We start from the raw sequence: 11,995 nt of genomic DNA, 5'->3' as shown, positions 1-11,995 counted from the left end.
TTCAGTCCTTTTTTTTCGGGGGGGGGGGATGGGTTAATTGAGTTGGGAGGATTTTTTTAAATTCCTCTCTCTGAATTTGATTTCATTTTATTTTTTTAAAGTTTCCACGCTCCCCGTGAATCCATTTCTTCATCTTGCTTTCCATTCCCTTCTTCCTCTTCCAGTCCTTCTGTTTTGTGGTGGTATCTCTTGTTCTCTCTCTCCCTCTCCCTCTCCCTCCCTCTCTCTCTCTTTCTCTCTCTCTCGTGGGGTTGTGTGTGCTGCAAAAACAAACAAAAAAAAGACAAAAAAACTAGGAAAAAAAACGATATAAAAATTAAAAACACACATAAAAAGCAACAAAAAATGAAAAAAAATATGAAAAACAAAAATCGAATGTAGTGTTTCTATTATTTTAAAAGCCACCATTTTCATGACCAACGTTTTGTCATTTCTCCTCTGATTAAGCGATCGGAGGTCTTCACATCTCACCTGTAAGAAGTACCTTTGCTGGGAAAAGCCAATTGCACCCTTTTTCAATTAAAATCAGGAACAAAAACGCAGAAGAAAACTAAACACACATATACACATACACACACAAACAAAACCTATACACATCTCTAAAAAAAATGCCAGATCTTTCTAAGCCTTTCTATTACCAATTGGTGAAGTTTCTGTGACACTGCCAATTTCTTTCTCTGACTAATGGAAAAATTCATGTGTAGCTTAATAAAGAGAATGTTTGTCTGTACCGCCAAGAGTCTTCCTCTTTCACCTTCTGGTTGTTGTTTAATTGCGGTTTTAATTTGTAGAAGACATGAGTGTGAAGACATGTCCCATTAGGGCCAGTCTGACAGTCCTCTTACCTTTCCTTAATCTCTCGTTAAATAGACCAAATTAAAGAGAGGAACAGCTTGGGCGGAGGGTTGGTGTCAGACTAGCCACAGCTACTCCCTAGGAAAGAAAGACCCTTGACTCCATAGGACTTAGAGAAAAGGTATTTGTACTAGAGATGCTGAGTGCAGCACGGACGAGGCAAGCTTGGAGGAAAAACCATGCAAAAATCGTAGATTGAAAGCAAACCCCCAATGTCCAAAATCCTCCCCCTCTGGGAGCCCAGCCCAATCAGGTTTCATTCTCATGTTTTGAGAACTCAGTGCCATAGGGGCCTGTATACATTCCTTTCCCAGGTCTGGCGTCCTTGAAGCTCAGCAGATGGCTTGGTTTGGCACCTCTGGTTCCTGTTAGTGTCCATACTCCCTGATTCCCCACAACATTCCTTCACACCTCCGGCACACTTCCCCTCCCAAATACCCCCTGCCCCCTGGCTATCAAAGCGAAGATGAGCAACTGACCGTTGGACTAGAACAGGGGTCCCCAACCTTGGCAACTTTAAGCCTGGTGGACTTCAACTCCCAGAATACCCCTGCCAACCCTATGATCTGAAGTCCTCACCAATGTATTTAAACAATACCATGTACTGTTGTTGGTTTTGTGTATTTGGGGGCAAGGGAAATAGGTTGGCTTAACATAACATAACAATAACAGAGTTGGAAGGGACCTTGGAGGTCTTCTAGTCCAACCCCCTGCCCAGGCAGGAAACTCTACACCATTTCAGACAAATGGCGCCCTATCTATTTAGCTATGAGAGGACCTTCTCTTGTGAAACGGCTTGTTTTCAGGCACAAGCGACCAGAACCATTTGTGGATAGCCTTAAGCGGGAACTTTATTGCTAGTCACCTATGTTATTAGAATCTCACCAGATTGACTGCAGAACCTTGGGAACAGTCAGCTAAGGCTTCAGGAATTCTGGGGGAGGACATGCCTGTGTTGCTTTCTGCACTGTAAGGACTCTTAAACTCAGCTCCCTCTTAATCCCTCCATCCGGTCTAGCTGGAGGTTCCACCACATACCTGATGGGGAAACCACCTTCTCATTGTCACCAACCTTTCAAGGAAATCTTTCCCAAGACTTGAAACAGACAAGCTCAGAAAATGCAACAGGCAACCAAAGTCTTTCTTTTATGTAGTGGAATTCATGACCAGAAAAAGATGGTGAGCATAAAGTTGAATTTTTTAAAAAAGGGACTAGATAAATTCAAAATTCAAAATTCAAAAAAAAAGGGCCTCTGGTGGCGCAACAGGCTAATGCAGCCTATTATTAACAGCAACTGCTTGCAATATTGCAGGTTCAAGTCCCACCAATCCCACCAGCCTTCCATCCTTCATAAGGTAGGTAAAATGAGGACCTAGATTGTTGGGGGGCAATAAGTTGACTTTGTATATAGTATACAAATGGATGAAGACTATTGCTTGACATAGTGTAAGCCGCCCTGAGTCTTCGGAGAAGGGCGGGATATAAATGCAAAAAAAACAAAACAAAAAAACAGAGCGCTATCCAGTTCTATCATATTCGTGTTGAATTCTCAGTACAGGTAGTTCTCAACTTACGACAGTTCATTTAGTGGCCATTCAAAGTTATAATGGCACTGAAAAAGGTGACTTGACCGGTTTTTTCACACTTATGACTGTTGCGGTATCTCCAACTGGTCACATGATCAAAATTCAGATGCTTGCCAAGTGACTCCTATTTATGACGGTTGCAGTGTGATCCCCTTTTGCGACCTCTTGACAATTGAAGCCAATGAAAAAGCCATTTTCAGTTAACTGTTAACTGTTTCACTTAAGACATGTTACTCACATCTGCAGTGACTTGCTTAACAATTGCAGTGATTGATTTAACAACTGTGGCAAGAAAGGTTGTAAAATAGGGCAAAACTCACTCAACAAATGTTTCACTTAGCATCCTCAATTTTGGGCTCCATTGTGGTCTAAGTCAAGGACTAGCTGTACTGGATTGATGTAGCATGCCTCCCAAAATTTATTTATCCTCTTATTTAGCCTACAGTAGTGGCCAAAACTGTGAAAACCTTTTGGTAAAAGTGTATTTTTGAGGTTTGATGGTTAATAACACCACTTTTTTGGGGGGAGTTTCAAGATAATCCTATTCCACTGCTGGAGTGGCCTGGGAATAGCCCAGACCTTAACCCAACTGAAAATCTATGGAGCTGACTAAAGAAACTTGTTAGTCAGAAGCGACCCAGCAATAAAACCCAATTAATAGAAGCAATCTTTCAATCTTGGTTTCACATTAGAACAGCTGCAGCACTAAAAGACTTGGTTCACTCCATGGGAAGACATTGTAAGGCCATAATTCGTGCTAAATGTTACCCGACTAAGGATTAACTAACATGGTGATCATTTTTGTATAGCTCATTTTTTCTACGTGTTTCATTTTTCTTCTTTATACTGTAACTGCTATTCTAAGAGCAAATCCTTCATAAAAGTTATTGCATTACATTCTTGATTAAATTATCTTTCCATTGATATATAATTTTATGGTACTACTCCCCCAAAAAAGTGGTGTTATTAGCTAGTTTTAGAAAACATACTTTTCCCAAAAGGTTTCCACAATTTTGGCCACTACTTGTATAGGTTTTATGATCAGATTCCCACCCTCAGGCATATTTACACACAGAAAGAAACTGTTCATCCAACTTCAGCAGCTTCTGCCTCATGGAATTGCTCTTCAAGTATCTGAAAAAAAATAGATCTATAATGTTTAAGGAACACAGTTTTCTGATTCAAGCATGAACTTCATACCTTAACATCTAGTTCAGCCTTGAGAGATTATTGACTGCCTCTGGTGGGCCTCTGGTGGCTCAGACTGGTAAGACAGTCTGTTATTAACAGCAGCTGCTTGCAATTACAGCAGGTTCAAGTCCCACCAGGCCCAAGGTTGACTCAGCCTTCCATCCTTTATAAGGCAGGTAAAATGCGGACCCAGATTGTTGGGGGCAATAAGTTGACTTTGTATATAATATACAAATGGATGAAGACTATTGCTTGACATAGTGTAAGCCGCCCTGAGTCTTCGGAGAAGGGCGGGATATAAATGCAAATAAAGAAAAAAAAAAGTATGGTCTGGAAACCATGGAAATTGAAGTTGTTGAGCCAGTTGCAATCTCCCAGTTGCTTCAGGATATTAACTGGGGTATTACAAATTTAATATTGCTCCATCATGAAGGTTGAAAGGAGTACTAAAGGTAGATTATATCAGTGATCATACTTTTAATTGCACATGGGTTGCTGCGGAAATTCTCAAATTTCTTTTAGCAAATGAGGAGATTTGGAATTCTGAGAATAACCAAATGTACACACAGTAGTTGCCATGGAGGAAGGAGATGGACTCTTTGCAAAATTGGTTGCTATGGAGCGTAACCAATCAAATCCCGAGTTAGGTCAATCAAATCAAGTATAGTACAGCAGAAATTGTGGAGGCACTTTATCTTAATGCTTGACAATGCAGAGTAGAAAATTAGATCAAATAGTAGAGACTGCTGTTTTGTGGCCTTTCCAGTTTGGTCGGAAGTATGTTCCTAAATGGTGCTATGACACAAGTCATTTAACAGCATCCAAGGAAACAAAAATCAGATGAATTTCTAAACAGAGGTCCAGACAATTAAACCAGAGGGGTTTCAACTTAGCTCCAAATAGACCCAGCCTTATTTGGAGTTTACCTCTTCTTGGTCAACTCTTCCCTACATCATGCCAACTCTTTATGGGGAGTTAGTTGAGTCGCTTGAAATTGAACTAAGTCTTCTGTAGGTGTTTCGTTCCTGTGGGTGGTTGATGTCTTCTTCTCACTGAGCTAAATGTTTGTGAAGGAGTTTCGTTCCCTAAAGTTGTTTACAATTGCCCCGACATCAGTCATTCTGCTACAGATATTTTAAGCCCCTAAAATACTGGAACACTGCTATCATGTCACTTCTTCTCTTTCTTTAAATTAAACTAGACATACTCAATTCCAGCAACCATTCTTCATGTGCTTTAGTTGCCAGTTCCCTAATCTTGAACATTCTTCTACTACAGCTTTTCCTTTAAAAATAACAAAAGAAGATTCACACTAAATATAATTGAATAAGATAAATAATAATACTCGGCATTACAAGACGAGGAAGAAAGATCTACCCATGGATTAGAGAACAAACGAAAGTATATGAGATCATCAAGAGAGTAAAAAAATGGAAATGGAAACGGGCTGGTCACGAAGCAAGAAGAGCTGACGGCAGGTGAACCAAGGCAGTTATAGAATGGATCCCACTTGATAAAAAAATCTACGAGACAGACTTAAAACAAGATGGATTGACCACATCAGCAAGTATTGTGAGCCCAAGTAAAAGGACGCTCAGGACTATATAGGTTGGAAACATGTGTAAGAGCCTTCATCCTGCAGTGGATAGACTACGGCTAGAATGATGATGATTAAGAAGATAAATAAAACTCAAAGATAATTGCATAAGATAAGACACCTTGCTGCTTATTGGTTTTGTCCACACATTTTTAACATGAATACTTTACGCTGTACGCTGACAACACTCAGCTGCACTTTTCCACACCGGACCACCCCAAAGAAGCTATCGAGGTGTTGTCCCGGTGTCTGGAAGCCGTACGGGTCTGGATGGGGAGAAACAGGCTCAAGCTCAATCCCTCCAAGACGGGGGCGAGTCATTGGCCCCAATGGAGAGGGTGCGCAACTTGGGCATCCTCCTGGATGGTCGGCTGTCTTTCGAAGACCATCTGACGGCCGTCTCCAGGAGAGCTTTTCACCAGGTCCGCCTGGTTCGCCAGTTGCGCCCCTTTCTAGACCGGGATGCCCTATGCACGGTCACTCATGCTCTCGTGACATCTCGCCTGGATTACTGCAATGGTCTCTACATGGGGCTCCCCTTGAGGAGCATCCAGAGACTCCAGGTAGTTCAGAATGCGGCTGCGCGGGTGATAGAGGGAGCCCCTCGTGGCTCCCACGTAACACCTCTCCTGCGCAGACTGCACTGGCTACCTGTGGCCTTCCAGGTGCGCTTCAAGGTTTTGGTAATGATCTTCAAAGCGCTCCATGGCATAGGGCCGGGCTACTTACGGGACCATCTGCTGCCACCGAATGCCTCTCACCGACCCGTGCGCTCTCACAGAGAGGGACTCCTCAGGGTGCCGTCGGCCAGGCAGTGCCGACTGGCGACACCCAGGGGAAGGGCCTTTTCTGTGGGGGGCCCCACCCTCTGGAACGAGCTTCCCCCAGGACTTTGCCAACTTCCTGACCTTCAAATCTTCCGCCGCGAGCCTAAGACACATCTATTTATTTGCGCAGGACAGGACTAGAATTTTAAATTTTTTAAATGTTTAAATTTTAAATTTGGTTTTAAATGGGGTTTTATTATTTATATCTCTTTTTTAAATATTCGGCCTATGTAATAAGTTTTTTAAATTAATGTTTTATTTTGTATATATATATGTTTTTTAAGTGGCTGTAAACCGCCCTGAGTCCCTAGGGAGATAGGGCGGTATAAAAGTACGAATAATAAATAAATAAATAAATAAATAAATAAATACTTAATTAACAGATTAACAGAGTTTGAAGGCGCCTTGTAGTTCATCTAATCCAAACCCTCCCCACCCCCCACCCCGTCCAAGCAGAAGACTCTACACCATTTCTGACAGATGGCAGTCCAGTCTCTTCTTGAAAGCTTCCAGAATTAATTTAGTTTAGGATTCAACCCACCGCACCTGAAAACTGTCTAACAATGCAATAAACCAGTTTAAAAGGAAAAGATTAAAATGAATTAAATGTAACAGATACATACAGCAGTAGTTAACCTACATTTGTTTTTTTTAAAAAATGGTTATGTGCCATCAAGGCAATAATGACTTTTAGCAACCAAATAGTTTTTTGTTTTGAAACTCACTTAGATGAGTTGCAACACGCAAGTACAAATTAACCCACTCTTCTCCCTGTGGCAATTATGCCAATCATAAACTTCAAATGGCTTCTGATGTTAATCAGATTTGGAACACAGGACCCAGTTCTGTAAAGCAAGCGATCTAGTACATAGGATGCTAGGTTAGGTAATTTAACCTACTTTTAATTCAGGTCAACTATGCAGCAGGTTGACTGAAGCAATTTATTGCATTTGCATGCCAAATTCTGTAGGGTGTGGTTTGTGTGTTTGGTAGCTTAGTGTTTCAACGATCAGTTGGGTTTAATATTTAATCATGTACGCAATGGTCACTCCACAACTCAAATAAGGCATGCTGTGCAAACAGGAATTGATTTACCTTCTGTGACGAAGAGCAACAAGCTATATTAAAAGTTTATTGCAATCCATGGATCAATAAACAGCCGAAGGAATGGCTTGCCTTTAGTTGTGGGTCCTCCCTCACTGGAGGCTTTTAAGAAGACATTGGACAGCCACTTGTCTGGAATGAGGCAGGGTCTGCTGTCTGAGCAGGGGGTTGAACTAGAAGACCTCCAAGGTCAATTCCAAGTCTGTTATTCTGTTTTATTTACTTCCTGAATGTTCTGAATGGAGATCAAAGCTCAAGATATTATTCATAATGTACAGTAGTGGCCAACACTGTGGAAACCTTTTGAAAAAAGTGTATTTTCTAAAACAAGTTAATAACCCCACTTTTTTTGGGGAGTAGTACCATAAAATTATAAATCAATGGAAAGATAATATAATCAAGAATGTAATGCAGTAACTTTTATGAAGGATTTGCTATTAGAATAGCAGTTACAGCATAAAGAAGAAAAGTGAAACACATAGAAAAAATGAGATATACAAAAATGTCAGTTAATACTTAGTTGGGTGACCTTTAGCATAAATGACGGCCTTACAACGTCTTCCCATGGAGTGAATGAAGTCTTTTAGTTCTGCAGCTGTTATAATGTGAAACCAAGATTGAACAATTGCTTCTATTAACTGGGTTTTATTGCTGGGTCACTTCTGGCTAACAAGTTTCTTTAGTCAGCTCCATAGATTTTCAATTGGGTTAATGTCTAAGCTATTCCCAGGCCACTCCAGTAATGGAATAGGATTATCTTGAAACTCCCCCCAAAAAAGTGGTGTTATTAGCCATCAAGCCTCAAAAAGACATTTTTCCCAAAAGGTTCCCACAATTTTGGCCTTTACAGCATTTCGCAACCTTGGGAATTTAAGACAGGGGAAACTGTCTTTAAGAGGGCTGGGCAGAAAATTTAAAAATAAATAAAATTATAAAAATGACAAAATACTAATAATACTAATCTGGCGACACCCAGGGGAAGGGCCTTCTCTGTGGGGGCTCCCGCCCTCTGGAACGAACTCCCCCCAGGACTTCGTCAACTTCCGGACCTCCGAACCTTTCGCCGCGAGCTTAAAACTCATTTATTCATCTGCGCTGGACTGGGTTAGTTTTTTAGTTTATGGGTTTTTTATGGGTTTTAGTTCTAAATTTTAATTCTGGCCAATTTAATAAGGTTTTTAAATTGTATTTTAATTGTATTTATTGTGTATTTTTTACTTGGCTGTGAACCGCCCTGAGTCCTACGGGAGAAGGGCGGTATACAAATTTAATAAATAAATAAATAAATAAATAAATAAATAAAAAAATAAAATGGAATAAACTTAATGAAATGTAATAACAAAACACAAAATGCGAAAAATAATAAAATACAGTAAAGGAAATAAAATGAAATAAATGAAAAAATAAAATATTATAAAATATAAAATATAATAAAAAATAAAAAATACAATTAAAATAAAATAAATAAAATAAAAGAATAAATAAAAGAATGATAAAATAAAATAATCAAATCAAATCAAATAAATAGAAATGAAATGGGGATCAGAAAGAAAAAACAGCGACAAAACAGAGATAAATACAGATGGATTACGGTAAATAAAGTCAAATAAGAATTGCAAAGAGCTCACTAAAATGGCAATTTTAAGAAACCAGCAATGGACTCCTTTGGCCCTCATTGAGGAGCGGGGGTCTACGTGTGAACTTTCCCTTCAATTCATCCCTTTTGAATGTTCAAAATCCCCAAATCTCCTCATTCAGCCCTTGGGCCCCTATCTGGCTGGTGCCTTTCTCTCCCTACCACCTACCAGGTTCAAGGAACCTCTGATGTCAATCAAAGCTGGACTAGCAGATCCATCCTCCACCCCTCCGAAGCCCCTTCCGGCTCTGAAAACTTGCATCCCGGTCCCTAAAGGGGAAGGGACATTTCGCCTTGTGTTGTCCTAGGAGCTCATGACCCAGACTCAACTTGGATCAGAGCCCTCAGCTAATGGTGACAGCGAATGTTGCTGACACCTGCTCCGGGCACAACGGTGCCCCTTCCAAGACCTCTTAGCAAAGTCACGGCTGCGATTTTTGGGCCATGGACGGCTGGTTTTGAGGAAGTAGTGCGGGAAGAGGAACGAGGAAGTATACAAAATGAACCTCTCAAGTTCAGCTCGTATCTTCAGAGCGTGGCCCAAGGCGAGGCGTCCTTTTTTCCTTACTGCACCGGCGTGCCTTTCCATGTGTCAAGCAAGACGTGAGGAGACGGAGCAGGGAAAATAACCCCATTGCTAAAAGATCGCGGTGTGAAGAACATTTTAAAGCTGGACAGACAAGTCAACCAATGCCAGAAGAACAGAGTAATGGAGCTACCTATCATTTTGCATGGTCCACTCGTTCTCCCTCTTCTTTTTCAAAGCTTTTCAATTAGTAAACACCACCATTACCCAGTCCTTTTAATTCTGGGGTAGATTTCAGACTATAGTATTGTTAAGAGAGGGAGAAAACGTCTTTGAAGCCAGATTTTACCCACGCAGGTAAGTGGGATTCCCAGATGCCATTCCATAAACTTTATGGCTACGCAGATAGAACATGTAGAACGAAGAATGGTATCGTTGGAAGAAACCTTGGGGGTCTTTTAATCAAAAAGGGCCTCTGTGGCTCAGACTGGTAAGACAGTCTGTTATTAACAGCAGCTGCTTGCAATTACTGCAGGTTCAAGCCCCACCAGGCCCAAGGTTGACTCAGCCTTCTATCCTTTATAAGGTAGGTAAAATGAGGACCCAGATTGTTGGGGGCAATAAGTTGACTTTGTATATAATATACAAATGGATGAAGACTACTGCTTGACATAGTGTAAGCCGCCCTGAGTCTTCGGAGAAGGGCGGGATATAAATGCAAATAAATAAAAAAAAACAAAAAACCTCATTCATCGCCCAGTTGGCTTTGTGCCTAAAGCGGGACCAGAACATAAAATAATAGAGTTGGAAGGGACTTTGAAGGTCTTCAAGTCCACCCCCCTGCTCAAGCAGGAGATCCTATATCATCCCACACAAATGGCTGTCCAATCTCTTCTTTAAAAACTTCCAGTGTTGAAGCACCCACAACTTCTGGAGGGAAGTCGTTCACCGATTTAAATGGAATCCACCGATCCCTGACAGGAAATTTATTCTTAGTTCCAGGTTGCTTCTCTCCTTGATTAGTTTCCATCCATTGTTTCTTGTCGCGCCTTCAGGTGCTTTGGAAAATAGGTTGACCGCCCCCCCTCCCCTCTGTGGCAGCCCCTAACATATTGGGAGACTACTATGTCTTCCATAAGGCTTCTCTTTGGGCTGTTGAAAACGGGGTTCAAGAAGCAGATTTCCCTTCCTGCATAATGAGGTTTCAAAAAGTGGGGAAGCAACGCAGATCTGTGTGTTTTCAGTTCCCACACCTTTGCCAGAAATATCACAGGAGGAAAAAGGGGCCTGCTTATGGAATTTAAACCTGCTTAATGGGACTCATTCAAAATCAACCAAGTTTAACATCGACTTAATGCAAATGCAGCAGCTATTGGGACCTTTGACCCCGTTAAAGCGGGTTGTATGAACGCAGCCACTCCATTACATATAAAAGCCCTTTTTTAAAAAAAAAAAAACTCATCCTCCTATTCTGCTCAAATAGGTCATTCTGTTGAAGGATCCAAGGATAAAGGTGCCATCTAGTGGTAGCGGACCTAAATAGCTACTTTGGAATATATTTTTTTTCTTTCAAAGTAGCTATTTCAGTAAAGAACTAAACTCTCAGCAGGGACAAGTTGTACAAACTTTGCAACCGAACGTTCACACACTCACCTGTAGAGCTCAGAAGATTTCCTGAGGTGAAACTTACCGGTAGGAAGCTGGGGTGAAGGGAAAGGAACACTGAAAAAAAACCACTGAAACCTTTCCAACACTGATCAAGAGTTTTTATTTTCCTTTTTTAAAACAATAAAAACAAAGAGCTGAGTTCTGAGCAAAATTGAACCACAAGAGTCTGTATTTTTTTTCCCCTCCAAAGTTTAAACAAGCATTGAAAAGCAAGGCTTTGCAAAGGGTATATCGAAATAAATTATCTTCACTTAAACACTGTCCGGTTTTCTTATACGGTATTCACCTTTAAACGTCCTAAAAACCTAGCAGTGAAAGAAATTCTCTTTTGTTTCTGGTTTTTTTTCCCCATTAATACTGGGCTCCTTCTGGATACGGGGGATACTCCTGAAACACTTAATAATTGCTTGCCTTGCGTTGTAAACATATTTACGGAGCCAAAAACCTAGGAAGCTTCCGACAGTTACTAGCAATTTAAGGATTTGAGAGCTGCTGGAACATACCTAACTACATATCAAATAGCCCTCAAGTCTTTTAAACCTGCACATCTTATCAAGCTAACGTTATTGCAAAATGTACACTTAAAAAAATATATATTTTTGCGTGCTGCCCCGTCTATCATAAGGAAATGCCGTCTTCAGAACGCCAGCAGGGAGGAACGCCAGCAGCAAGTTGAATTCTCTTTGCTTTGCCCTGCTTGCTTTACGGAAATGCTGCACTAAAAAAGCAACTTACAGCTTTCCTGTGACTGGGTTTTCTAATGCTAGCCACAGTTAAAACTGAATTTTCTCGCCAGCCTCTCGGGAAAAGCAACCCAGAGACGACCAAAACTTTCCACGGGAGAAACTGGGGGTGGGTGGGTGGGTGGGTGTTAACATCTGGCTTCGAGTCGCTTGGAAACGGCAGCAAAACTTTTGCTCCATGCAACTCCTGCAGATTAACACATGCTGCTTCCCTGCCCCAAGCTGTAGAAATGTCACCTTTCCCCAAATGATGCTGCATAC

At 41.1% G+C, this 11,995-nt stretch overlaps 1 protein-coding gene across 1 annotated transcript in view; it reads right to left on the bottom strand.

The window, feature by feature from the left end:
- Nucleotides 1-11,074: 11,074 nt before the first annotated feature.
- The window catches only part of AMFR (autocrine motility factor receptor), a 47,559-nt gene continuing 46,638 nt past the window's right edge, over nt 11,075-11,995 (bottom strand). Inside the window, exon 15 of the mRNA XM_058155025.1 lies at nt 11,075-11,995. This exon is cut by the window's right edge and continues 850 nt beyond it. The gene's annotated coding sequence lies outside the window, so the exon portion shown is untranslated.

Source organism: Ahaetulla prasina, chromosome 12 (assembly GCF_028640845.1).
Source record: "Ahaetulla prasina isolate Xishuangbanna chromosome 12, ASM2864084v1, whole genome shotgun sequence".
In the NCBI taxonomy this organism is placed as follows: Eukaryota; Metazoa; Chordata; class Lepidosauria; order Squamata; family Colubridae; genus Ahaetulla; species Ahaetulla prasina.
This window is presented reverse-complemented; position numbering and strand designations above follow the sequence as displayed.